We start from the raw sequence: 14,581 nt of genomic DNA on the forward strand, positions 1-14,581 counted from the left end.
TTTGGAGAGATCACAGAAAACCTAATCTAAACCTGTAAGGCCGGACGGGGATTTGAACAGTCAACCTATTGAATAATAGTACAGTGTGCTAACCACTGTGCCACCTCCCTATGAGAGTTTACAAAGCTAAAGTCGTGATGGCAAGAAGAGACTCTTCTGAAATAGCATATTCTGATAGTTCATTACACAAAATAAGAAAATCTCCTTCCACACCATGGTTCCAATCAAATCATTGGAGCCAGACTGCCCTCAAAGTAGCAAGTTTTAAACATTTTCTCCTGGCATCTGCGAGTAGTAGAGCTTACAAAAAAGGAATCCACAGCATTAGCGACTCAAAAATCTTCTATCAGTGCTAAAAATGCATGAATTCTTACTACAACAATGGTCAAAGTAAAGGGCTACCATCATTATCCTCTTTAAAAAAAACTGTTTTGGTCATGACACTAAATTATTTTCAAAATATCATTACTGAACATCTGCCTCACATAGTATACTCATTTCACACATACTTTGTGCCTACTCTCACACATCTATGACAGGTTATTATAAATGATTGAAGTGATTTCATAAATTCACTGTAGCTACACTGACATACTGTCATTAAACTCGGTACACATACAGAAAAACTCAGGAAGTTTTGTGTTGTTTCAGCTGCACTTCAGAGTTCAGAGTTTTGTCATGAGACTACAGTAGTGAGCAGTTAGGCAAGATGGTGACGGTGCAGAGAAAGCATATGTTGTGCTTGAAATGCATTCATGTCAGTCTGTTGTAAAACTGCAATGACACTTCAGAATGAACTTCAACAAAGATCCGCCAACAGCTTACTCCATTCAAATTGTGCGAGCAGCTTAGAGCTTCAGGATTTCACTGCATGGGAAATCAACATGTTGGTCTGCAGTGAGTGAATAAACGGCTGACTGCATGTCGGCGGGTTTTGCAGGTGGTTCACAGAAGTCAATAAACTGAGCAAGTACGGATCTGAACATACCAAAACTAACTGACTGGAAGATCTTAAGGAAATGACTGAAGCTGAACCCTTAACGCTTGTGATTGGTACAAGCCCAGATTCCTGATGACAACGTCAAAATAATTTAATTGGATGGATAAGGGGTAGATTTCTTCCTGAAATCTATCCCTTTTCCTAGATCTCTCCAGTCATTACTTCAACCCTCTTCCTTTTCCTTCAACGCTTCCTTCTGAATAAGGAGCCATTTACTCCGAATGGCTTACCTAATTACAACCCTCTTTGATGTTTATGTTTTTCTGCTTCTTTGCGAGTAGATTTTTTATTTATACAATTAAATTATTTTGTCAAAAATTGATGTTTTTTTATGACAATGTCAGATACTTTGAATTTTTGGCACAGTTGCAACAGCTTATAGAAGATCAAGGGTTTTGTGTGATTTTTTTTTTTTTATGGCACGACAGAAAGTTCCCATGCTATCATACAGTACATTCAAGATTCACAAAAAGCTAACATGTTCTGTGCAGTTTCACGGTTGAAAGTTTACAGTTCCTTTTTCTGCTGTAAATAGACTGTTACACACGATGCGTGTATCTGGACATGCTGTAAAACTGGCTCATGTCACAAGATGGAGACCGACAGTGTGGACTCCATATACCAACAGGATGGTACTCAAAACCACTTCCATCATGAAGTTCATGAATTCTTAAACAGAGAATTGGGAAACCAGTGGATTGGCCACACTGGGGTTGATCAGTAATTCATGTCATGGCCTTCATGCTCTCCCAAACTAACTCCATGCGTTTTTTTGTTTGTTTGCGGTTATGTGAAAGATTCAATGTTTATGCCTTCTCTAACAAGAAACCTATCAGAAGTGTGAGGTTGTATCAACAGTTTTTAACTGACTGATGTGCTGTATGTGGGAAGAACTTTATTGTCAACTGCAGAACCATCTGGGGCCACATATGGAGCACTTTCAGTATGTAAGAAAAACCTTTCTGAGTTTTTCTATGTGTGTGCAAAGCCCTGTGACAAAATGTCAAATAATACAACTACAGCTACAGAAAATCTGTCAAATCTCTTCATTTATAATAACCCTGTATTTCACACCTGTATTTCACAAAAACGACTTCTTTGAGTTGTAGGTAGTTCCAGCAATGGCCCAGAAACTACTTCATTGTTCACATAAAAAACACAAATTAACTAACTGGTAAGACAACACAACAATGATTTGTAATGGGTACAACGCTCCTGTAGAGCTTTCACAGTTTTATTATTACTACTGCAACTATTGTGTGGTCGGACAAAAATGGCAGCCTAAAGTTTTCCAATTTTTGTCAGTTCAGAGGTAAGGAGCTGACGCATTTTGACTATGTTCATTTTAAATGGCGGTGCAGTGTTTTGGTGAGGCAAGTATCTTCAGAGAGAGGATTGGTACAAAGGAAGCATATTTTCTAGAAGAAATCTATCCTCAATGTGGATAATTAGTTTTCTTTCCTGAAAAGGAGTTTTAGGCAGCACTTGCAATGCAGTAAAAATTGCTTCATCATTCTATAGGAAAAGTCTACTAGAAGTGAGTAGTGCCAATTGTCTCACTGACTCATTAGTTCATGGTTTGACACATCTATAAAAAGTGAATGTTTACCTGTCCTTTTCAATGAAAACTGATGATGGCAGTGACAGCAGAAGGGTCGGGCGGTGAGAGGGGAAGTGATATGTGTGTGGAGGGACTGAACAAGGCTCTCCTAATTTTCTCAACTATATGGGGAAAGAAAATGTTTACAGTAATATTTGTTTAAAATTACAGCCAATGAAACAATGGATGATCTCTGATATAGTTCATAAAGATCAAACCAGGTGAAAAAAAAGGACTTATTTCCTAAAGTTTAAAATCAAAACAGGCAGCTGCCCCATGTTTGGTGAAGATGAAAATGAGACATCTTTTCACTGCACATCAGCTCAGCACAGCAAAAATAAATAATTAGAAATCAACCAGTGAAAGCAGTGATGCTGATAACACTTGTCAAAAATCATTTGTCAGCATTCAGCAACAGTATTAAATGCAGCAACACCTGATTCAGTGAGATTTTGTATTGTGCATTTCTTTTACTTCAAGTCTAAGTTGACAATAGGCACAGTGCGCTGCCCCCACTGGGTCATAGGTTTGAGGATAGTATTGCAGACTGTCCTATCTACTGGACAATAGGAGTCATAGTGGTGCTGAAATGTGCTGGGGCTCCCGAATTTATTAGGCAAACATAAAGGTATGAGAACAGTCTTTCTAGCAGTTGCCCCTTACTAGTTGTTATCCTGCTGCCCCATACATGATTGTGAGCCTTAAAATCTCCCAATAAAGTGAAAGGCGGTATTTGCTGTTTAATTAGTTCTTCCATCTTTTTACAAAATTCTTTGATAGTGAGAATTTAGATATTACAGGTTGTCATAATTACACTCACCGGTGTTCCAATGGTTATTGCTTCGAGTGCAATGTTTATGGGTATATATTCACTCAAAGTGTGAGTTAACTAGTGTGTGAACACCAGCAACCTGTTCCCTTTTATTTTGTTTTTACCATATACGCTATGTCCTCTAGAAGTAGGAAGGCAATCTTTAAAGATTCTGAAATGCAATACATTTCTTAGCCATTGACAAAATTCTTCCAGGTGGTGACAGTCGCCATTCAAATTCCACTGTAAAACCGCAGCGAAGCTGTCGGTAAGGCGAGCAAAGGTAAGGGTGATATCTGTTGATCTATAGGATGTTTTAATGCCTCACATGTGGTTGACGTAGTTTCCATAGATTCTTCTGCTATCAAGGACAGTTCTATTCAATTATTTCTTTGCCTTGCAGTTTTCTTGTCTTCTTGCTTCTGTTTCTCTGGTTGTTGTTTTCAGCCACAAAATTTTTCTGGTTGTAGGTCCAGCTAAGAAGAAAATTTAACATTTCTTCAGGTCAAAGTCTTTGCCTTTTTTAGCCACTGTCTAGTATTTGACTGAGGAAGAAGCTGTGGAGTAAGATCTCTCTTGCACAATTCGTTTTGTTTTGTTTGCACAGTCTTGATTTACAGGTGGGATTAGTCTTAAAGGCTGAGCTAAGTGGAGCCACAGATACAAGTTTTGCATGATTTGACACCATGTTGACTAGATGCTTGCGTTCATATACTTAAAAACCACACACAAAGGAATAATGCAAATTTGTCACAAACTGATGTTCATAAAGGTATCGACTGAAAAAGCAGAATTGTAAACTTTGACTGTCAATGGGTGTATGTGTGATGCTGCTGCAAAATTTCATAGCACAGATAACAAAAAACAGGGCACACATCGATACCAGAACATAATGAGCACGTATGCAGTGGTGGCTGGCACAATCAGCCTGGAATCTCACTGACTGGGGTAGAATTGTCTTCAGTGGTGAGTCCCACTTTGAACTGAGCACCAATGACCCAGGAAGGTGTATCTGGAGACGACGCAGATATTCTTGTGACCAGCTATACAGCCCGACGACCAGGAGTGATGATCTTGGTGCCATTTCTTTTCACAGCAGGACCCATCTTATTGTTATTCACAGTACCCTTAAAGCACAGCAGTACATCGACAATATTCTATGCCCCGTTTCATTGTCCTTCATGGCGAACCATCCTGGGCTTACATTTCAACAAGATAATGTCTGTCTGCTCATGGCGAGAGTTTTTACTTGTTGTCTTCTTGCTTACCAAACCCTACTCTGTCCAGCAAAATCACCAGATCTCTCACAGATTGAGAATGGTCGGAGCATTATGGGCAGGGCCCTACAACTAGTTCAGGATTCCGATGATCTGACAAGCCAATTTGACAGAATCTGACATATCTCTCAGAACGACAGCCAACAACTCTATCTGTCAGTGCCAAGCAGAATAACTGCTTGCATAAGTGCCAGAGGTGGACCAACACGTTATTGACTTGCTCCATTTAGGAAGCTCTTTCTCATGAATAAATCATTCAATTTTCCTGAAATTTTAATCATTTGTTTATCTGTACATGTACATCAGATCTTCCAATTTCCACCCCATTCAGATAATTCCTTTGTGGTGCCTCCTTTTTAGTCTTAAAGAGTGTATCCCCCCGCCTCCTACGACATGACATTGCTTCATATTCCTGTATCTTCTTTCTTTTTTAAATACTGGGCAAACCAACAATGTAGAAGTAGGTGTTCCTTACAACTTATACACTAAGGCAGTTGTCTGCAAGAATGATCTACGTGATGTAATCTTCCGCAATTTGGTTCTGTTGTGCAGCAGGACGACGTAACCAAAACATTAGCATCAAAACCATCTCGTGGGTGGTGCAATGTAAGATTTCATGTTATACCTACTGTATTTACTAGAATCTAAGCCGCACTTTTTTTTTCCTGGTTTTTGAAATCCAAAAAACCGCCTGCAGATTAGAATAGAGTGCAAAGTAAGCGAAGTTCTGAAAAATGTTGGTAGGACCACCACAACTAACTTCTGCTGTCTAATGTATGTGGCGCTACACAGGCATGCTTTGCACGGACAAAGATAAATAGTGGCGCAAAAACCTCTGCACCAATAAGTAAATTTTAAAAAAAGGTACAAGACGAGCTTTTTTCCTCCGTCCCGAGTTTCGACCACTGCATTTTCATACATTATCCAACAAAGTAGTCAGACATTCCGTATTGTTCACCTTCGAATGTAGCTGCCTTTCAAATATTCATAGCAACAAAAATAAATTTATTTACACAAAAATACCAACAATGCACAAGGCTTTAGGATTGTTGCACGAGTAGATATGCTGGGGCTCATAAGATTTCACGTAGTGGCACCTATTGCTTCGTGGAATTTTGTCACGTGCTTGCTGGCGTCAGTTAACCATAATGAAGCGCTTTCATATAGTGCCAAATTCAACAGGCGAGTTATTTCTTATGCGGAGCAAAGTTCTAATCGTGCTGCACGTCTGCGATAGGGGATTAATGAGAGCAATGTCAGGCGATGGCGACTGCAGACACACAAATTACACTCCTGGAAATTGAAATAAGAACACCCTGAATTCATTGTCCCAGGAAGGGGAAACTTTATTGACACATTCCTGGGGTCAGATACATCACATGATCACACTGACAGAACCACAGGCACATAGACACAGGCAACAGATCATGCACAATGTCGGCACTAGTACAGTGTATATCCACCTTTCGCAGCAATGCAGGCTGCTATTCTCCCATGGAGACGATCGTAGAGATGCTGGATGTAGTCCTGTGGAACGGCTTGCCATGCCATTTCCACCTGGCGCCTCAGTTGGACCAGCGTTCGTGCTGGACGTGCAGACCACGTGAGACGACGCTTCATCCAGTCCCAAACATGCTCAATGGGGGACAGATCCGGAGATCTTGCTGGCCAGGGTAGTTGACTTACACCTTCTAGAGCACGTTGGGTGGCACGGGATACATGCGGACGTGCACTGTCCTGTTGGAACAGCAAGTTCCCTTGCCGGTCTAGGAATGGTAGAACGATGGGTTCGATGACGGTTTGGATGTACCGTGCACTATTCAGTGTCCCCTCGACGATCACCAGAGGTTTACGGCCAGTGTAGGAGATCGCTCCCCACACCATGATGCCGGGTGTTTGCCCTATGTGCCTCGGTCGTATGCAGTCCTGATTGTGGCGCTCACCTGCACAGTGCCAAACATGCATACGACCATCATTGGCACCAAGGCAGAAGCGACTCTCATCGCTGAAGACGACACGTCTCCATTCGTCCCTCCATTCACGCCTGTCGCGACACCACTGGAGGCGGGCTGCACGATGTTGGGGCGTGAGCGGAAGACGGCCTAACGGTGTGCGGGACCGTAGCCCAGCTTCATGGAGACGGTTGCGAATGGTCCTCGCCGATACCCCAGGAGCAAGTGTCCCTAATTTGCTGGGAAGTGGCGGTGCGGTCCCCTACAGCACTGTGTAGGATCCTACAGTCTTGGAATGCACCCGTGCGTCGCTGCGGTCCGGTCCCAGGTCGACGAGCACGTGCACCTTCCGCCGACCACTGGCGACAACATCGATGTACTGTGGAGACCTCACGCCCCACGTGTTGAGCAATTCGGCAGTACGTCCACCCGGCCACCCGCATGCCCACTATACGCCCTCGCTCAAAGTCCGTCAACTGCACATACGGTTCACGTCCATGCTGTCGCGGCATGCTACCAGTGTTAAAGACAGCGATGGAGCTCCGTATGCCACGGCAAACTGGCTGACACTGACGGCGGCGGTGCACAAATGCTGCGCAGCTAGCGCCATTCGACGGCCAACACCGCGGTTCCTGGTGTGTCCGCTGTGCCGTGCGTGTGATCATTGCTTGTACAGCCCTCTCGCAGTGTCCAGAGCAAGTATGGTGGGTCTGAGAAGACCGGTGTCAATGTGTTCTTTTTTCCATTTCCAGGAGTGTATTTTAATGTTCAAGTAGCTGTAAATCATTTAGTGGGCCAAAGTGTGGTCAAAATCATGCACTAGAAGTGATTTTAAATGAACTTGTCAAGGAACAGCATCAGAAAGACCTGTGAACACCGAAAATTTTTAAAATTAAGATACATGAAACTGCTAGAGAGCAAAAAAATCTAAAATTTTAAGGCTAATCGCAGCTGGATTGATCTGTTTATGAAGCGCTGGGGTTTTTCACTTCGGAGGCGAACTTCAGTTGCACAGAAGCTGCTGAAAAATCATGAAGAAAAGCCTGTGAAATTTCAGCACTTCATAATTAGTCAGCACACAGAAAAGCAATACCTTCTTGGTCAGATAGGAAATGCTGACAAAACTCACGTATTTTTTGACATGCCATCAAATTATATGGTTGACGCCAAACGAAAGAAAGACTTAAGTGTCCTTACATCGGGGGGGAAAACAGCGGATGTCCGTCATGCTTGCTTGCATAGCAGATGGACATAAATTACCTCCATTCATAGCTTCCAAGTGAAAGCATTTATAGAAATCTGAAGTGTTTCCAAAAATTGTAATTGTACGAGCAAACGAAACTGGGTGGTTTTCGGAGGACATGGTGCTGGAATCGATTAGGCGTGTGTGGAACCTTTGTCCTGGCACAATGCTTGGTTTACGCAGTCTGTTGGTATTAGATGCGTATGCAGGCCATACAACACCTGCAATAAAATGAGAATTAGAAGAAAGTAAAATAGACTTGGCAGTAACTCCAGGTGGGATGACGTCAATTCTGCAACAACTTGACGTCTGTTTGAATAAACCATTGAAGGACACGCTTAAACGCATGCACACAGACTGGCTTTTGAAAAGGGACAGACAACTGACACTAAGAGGACATGTAAAATGCCCAAGTTTGTTGCAAGTGTGCCAATTGATTTATGATGCATGAAAGTGTGTTCCAAATCAGACAGTGCAACAAGCATTTAAAATTTTTTCGACATCCAATACACTAGATGGTATGGACGACGATCCTCTGTATGAAGAAACGAGCAACAGAGAATCGAGTGATAGTGATTCAGAACCATGACCACTGTTTTAACCATGTAAGATGTATAACAAACCTAATAAAATTTTGTTTTAAATTTCAGTGTTTAATTTCCAAGTTATTTTCATTTGTTGTGTTGCTACTCTCCATTGTACAGGATAGAAAAGCATGGAGAGCTGCATCAAAGCAGTCTACAGACTGAAGACAACAACACACTGTATTTGCAGTCATCACTAAAAGTCTACTACGAAAATCCGACTGGCAAGACTGTTTGGGATGAATGCCAATATAGGCAACTCTACGTCCTGAATTTTTTCCTACCTGTGACGAGATGATTGCTAATAGGAACTTTTCTGAATCGTGAATCACATGCAGTATTCTCTTCACCGTAAGAATAATACGAATGTAAACATTATGCTATGTATTCTTTCATGTTTGCTGCTATCTCATTTAAATCCTGCCTGCCTAATAAACTACGAAACTAGAGTGAGCCAACAGCAAATACGGAAGAAATATATATATATATATATATATATATATATATATATATATATATATATATATATATATATATATAATGTCATTTTTATATTCTTATTATTCTTATGCTGAACAGTGATATAGTCAGAAATGAAGTACAGCATCTGACTAGATTTTTATATCTAAGATGACTAATTTCTGTGCAGAATGTAATGTACTAAAGAGTTGCTTGCAAAGATTTTCAAACAGAGAAAAATTTTAGCTAAATTCTCATTCAGAACATCTTATATCATACATAGTTTATTATTTGGTTCTTGTTGATCACTATCGAAGAAAGCAGCAGTGTAAGTTACAACAAATAGCAGTCTCTTGCCATTGTTTCACTAATGAGACAATTCCTCCCTCTTTTTCTTTTAATTGTAAGCGGTGATAGCTCACACATAAGTAAGCCATGTCGCGAGCGGCGACAAGTCGTAAACACTCATTATCAGAATGCGACAAACAATGCATGACAATACAATAACGCATTTTCAGCTTAGAGTGACGTAAAAACCTATAACAAAGAGAATGGCACTCCTCACATCAAAGCAAAATATGCAATCGATTCAAACCAGACGAAGCATATACATATAAATACAGACAGAGCACCTGACGCATAGCAATGGCTACCAGATAAAGCTTAACTGATAAGCTTACAACTCAAACCAAACTACTGTCGTTGTATCTTCATCCATTTGACCTAAACTCTCGCTTATGTTGCAATGGACCAGCTTTGTTTCGATTTTGAAGGTGTGGTCTAAAACTTCCCTCTCCCCTTGAATTTTTAGTCTCAAATTTCAGGTGCGGCTTAGATTCGGATATTTTTTTCCCCCCTTGATTTTGAGTATCATTTTTCAGGTGCAGTTTAGAGTCAAGTAAATGCAGTATACACCAAAACCATGACTTTTGATAGGAGGACATTTCCTTTAAGCGCTTTGATGAAAGCACTCCTATCTATTTGTTTATCTTGTGGACCTGTTTGAACTTATCTGATAAAATGTGTGCCTCACCATGCTAAATTAATTCGCAGCTCACCCATTTGGAATGTAAGGTCTCTGTGAAAGATAAATCCTTGCACCATTTTCAAAGCTTTATATGGACTAATAGTCAGTGGTATGACAGCCATTCTTTTACATATATGGGGTGCTTGACATTGTACAGCAGAGGAGGCTTTAATCAATAGTGACCTGCTTTGCATTTTTTTCCAATGCATCTACTGATCCTAATTTATCTTCTAGCTATTTGTTCCATGTAAAACAATGGCTTTCTCGCCATAAAAGTATCTCCATCTGTTCTAGTATACCACGGATTGAATGAATTTTTTTGTTACCAATCTTCTGGATTGACAGCTAGATGCAGATGCAACTTGATACATTTCATATGCAAAACATCTGCTTTGGCATCACTAACTCCAATTAAGTGCTCTTCCCACAGGAACCACTCAACTGCAGCAAAGGTCACCACGCATGACGCTCACTGCCTGGAGCCCCAATGCTCAGGAAGGTGGGCACCTACTATCTGGCAAGCTTGGGGAGCTGTCACAACTCAGGCATGAGAAGTGTGGTACCTGTATTGTCAGGGGGTTTTGCTGAAATGTTTCCTAGGTCCACACAGCAGAAAACATTTCTGGCAGTGGAGGTCAAACCAAAAAGTGAACCAAAAACTACTTCAACCAAAAAACTGATGTAGAGTACATGGATAAAGGTGGAAAAGCCTCGTAAGAACCTAGAGACATAGCCCGGTCAACATAAGAGAATGTGACCACAGAAAGGAAAATAGGAGAAGCAAGGATAATCTGAGGTGGAGGATTGCAGTACAATAAAGGAAGTAGGTACTACAGCAGTTTGGGGGCCCATGCTCACTATGACTTACTCACAAAAGAGCTGTCACGATCTCACCCGAGTGCCTGCCCCGGCCCCTCCCACCTCTCTTCACAACATGGATAAAATTCTGTTCCTAAATAATGAATTCTACACTTACCAAAAATGTGGTACATACTCACATCAAAACCTCCAGATGTCAGACACTCAGATCAGTACCAAACATCGTATGTCGATACAGTATCGACCAAAACACCAGTTTAATTCATGCTGTGTGCTGTTGCACACTAGAATATGTTTAAACATTAATAGCAGAAGCGTATCTGTGAGCAACTGATATGAAGATCTTGTGTAGGTGAGTTAGTAGTGACGGATCATTTTACTGAAGTCCTGTGTTCAAATACGGAACTTTGGTATGTATTTCCACGAACCTCTCCCTCCGAAATCAGTAAAATAATAAACTCACTGAAAAGTAAAAGCTCTTATGGAATTGATGGCATTTCCAGCAAAGATACTTAAAGCTTGTTCCCCACAGATAAGTAGGATTCTCAGCCACGTATGTAATACCTCTTTGGAGCAGGGTGTTTTCCCAGATAGACTGAAATATGCCATTGTAAAACCATTGCATAAAAAGGGGCATACGTCGGATATCAACAACTATGGCCCAATCTCTCTTCTGAAACCTCTATCAAAAATTTTTGAGAAAGCAATGTATTCAAGAGTAGCCTCCCATATATGTAAAATTAAAGTACTAACAAAATGTCAGTTTGGTTTTCAGAAAGGCTTTTCAACAGAAAATGCTATATACGCTTTCATTGATCAAATATTAAATGCTCTGAATAACTGGACATCACCCTTAGGTATTTTTTGTGATCTCTCAAAGGCCTTTGACTGTGTAAATCATGGAATTCTTTTAGATAAGCTAAATCATTATGGTTTGAGGGGGGCAGTGCACAAATGGTTTAATTCATACTTAACTGGAAGAATGCAGAAAGTTGAAATAAGTGGTTCATGTAATGTTAATACAACAGCTGATTCCTCAAACTGGGGGGCTATCAAGCACGGGGTCCCACAGGGTTCGGTCTTAGGTCCTTTACTGTTCTTGATATACATTAATGACTTACCATTCCATATTGATGAAGATGCAAAGTTAGTTCTTTTTGCTGACGATACAAGTATAGTAATAACATCCAAAAACCAAGAACTAAGTGATGTAATTGTAAATGATGTTTTTCACAAAATTATTAAGTGGTTCTCAGCAAACGGACTCTCTTTAAATTTTGATAAAACACAGTATATACAGTTCCGTACAGTAAATGGCACATCTCCAGTAATAAATATAGACTTTGAACAGAATTCTGTAGCTAAGGTAGAATTTTCAAAATTTTTAGGTGTGTCCATCGATGAGAGGTTAAACTGGAAGCAACACATTGATGGTCTGCTGAAACGTCTGAGTTCGGCTACATATACTATTAGGGTTATTGCAAATTTTGGTGATAAGAATCTCAGTAAATTAGCTTACTATGTCTACTTTCATTCACTGCTTTCATATGGTATCATATTCTGGGGTAATTCATCGTTGAGTAGAAAAGTATTCATTGCTCAAAAACGTGTAATCAGAATAATTGCTGGAGCCCACCCACGGTCATCCTGCAGACATCTATTTAAGGATCTAGGGATCCTCACAGAAACCTCACAGTATATATATTCACTTATGAAATTTGTTGTTAATAATCCAGCCCAGTTCAAAAAATAGCAGTGTGCATAGCTATAACACCAGGAGAAAGGATGATCTTCACTATGCAGGGTTAAATCTGACTTTGGCAAAGAAGGGGGTAAATTATGCTGCCACAAAAGTCTTTGGTCACCTACCAAACAGCATCAAAAGCCTGACAGATAGTCAACCAACATTTAAAAATAAATTAAAAGAATTTCTAGATGACAACTCCTTCTACTCACAAACTTAAGCATTAGTGTCATGCAATATTTTGTGTAATGTAATATCTTGTACAGACATCTTTCATTAACCTGACACATTCCACATCATTACGAAGTGTCGTATTCATGATCTATGGAACAAGTATTAATCTAATCTAATCTGATCTGATGCTCTACCAACTCATCTATGCGGGATTTTCCTATCACCTGTCATAGATACACTTTTCCTATGTCCCATAGTGCTAGTGTTACTTTTCATTATCATTTATGCAAGTTCTACTGGACAACAGCACACAGCATGAACTAAATTGGCGTTTTGGTTGATACTCTATCGACATACAATGTTTGGTACCGATCTGAGTGTCTGAAATCTGGAGGTTTGTGTGTCAGCAATCACAAATGTTATCAACCATTTGTAAGCTATCAGATTTTAAAGTAATTACTACTTTTGATTTACGGGGTGTATACGTGGACAAGGAAAAAAATTCCAGGATTTTTCCCGGTTAAAAACACACTTTCTCCCGGGTAACAGTATTATCGGTCCTTTGAATGGTTACAGTTTTAATCACGGGTGTACTATTTCCCGGCACTTTAGAAAACGAAACTCAGGGAAAAGGACACGTTTTGAAAAAATCTTTGATGTGCAGCAACATGTAAGCTGCGAATTTTCGTATTACAAAAGTATACATTGGAATTCCATCAAACACCGCATGTTACTTTCCGAATCATTGAAATCAAGATTTCGATGCGCTTTTGTAAGCCGTTCGTAGCTCGTGTCACGTGATCTCGCCAGCCAATGACAGAGGATATTCAAAGTATAAGACACGTGATGTAGTCAGCCAACAGCAACATCACTGTTAAGTAGCACCAACACACAAATAGGGAAAGTTAATAGTTTAAATTAATATACATAGTGTTGCTACAAGAAAAGCAAAGCTTTCATATATAATACTGGTCTCAAGCTGCAAGAGAAGCTAAGCTTTCTCATATACTGTTGATCTTTTTCGTGCGGTGTTACACTTTAAGATATATCACACAAATGTGCCAGTAAATTTTTTAATAATGACATAAATGTCTGATCTTCAGAGTTCAATATTCTTCTAAATGGCTCGTCATCAAAGAGTTGATTTTCAAATGAAAGTCAAACGCTCTGTGATTTAACAAATTCATGGTACATTCTTGCACGTAGTTCAACTTACGTAAAAGGATATTTACTTCGAAAGTAACGCTTTTCAAACCACTATTCGCAATATTTTCCTGCGAATAACGTTCGTTTCAGCAGTTGGCAGAGAGTGCAGATAACAGGTGACACCGCGCTTGGGTAGCTATCTGACGTAGGAAGCCCGTATATACTTATGTGTAAAACATTGAAAGATCATACATTATGTCATAAAAGAAACAAGACATCAGAGGATACTCCAAGAGCATCAGAACTTCGTGAACCATATTAAACTTTGCACATTTAATATGCACATTCATATGTCCAGATTCCCAATGAAGTAGACCTTGACCTGATATTAAGCATTTCAGTGTGGTTTTCGGGATGTAAATTTTCTTGGACCACCAGTACTGTATTGTATCATGTTTGGTTCTTTGTTATGGCATAATGCCATACGTTCTAGAAAAGGAAAACGTGCACTTGAAATGCAGCGAACAGTTGAAACTAGCCAGCATTGTGAAAATAAACATTTCATTTCAAATACGTTGATTGCCTCTGCGGAAAAGTTTAACAAAAGTAAAATTTCTTTAGCAAACAGACAAAAACAACTTTATTGTTCCGCAAGCCGATTAGACTGTCAGAAAGGTGGAAATAAAATGAAATCTGAAAGTAATGACATATTTTAGCCTTCCGTAATTATGTGAACGTGTTTTAA

The 14,581-nt window shown here is 40.0% G+C and overlaps 1 protein-coding gene across 2 annotated transcripts in view; it reads right to left on the reverse strand.

Moving 5' to 3' along the window:
- LOC126353910 (disks large-associated protein 5-like) overlaps positions 1–14,581 on the reverse strand; it is a 185,127-nt gene that overhangs the window by 58,859 nt on the left and 111,687 nt on the right. The window lies entirely within an intron of this gene.

Source organism: Schistocerca gregaria, chromosome 3 (genome assembly GCF_023897955.1).
Source record: "Schistocerca gregaria isolate iqSchGreg1 chromosome 3, iqSchGreg1.2, whole genome shotgun sequence".
NCBI lineage: Eukaryota > Metazoa > Arthropoda > Insecta > Orthoptera > Acrididae > Schistocerca > Schistocerca gregaria.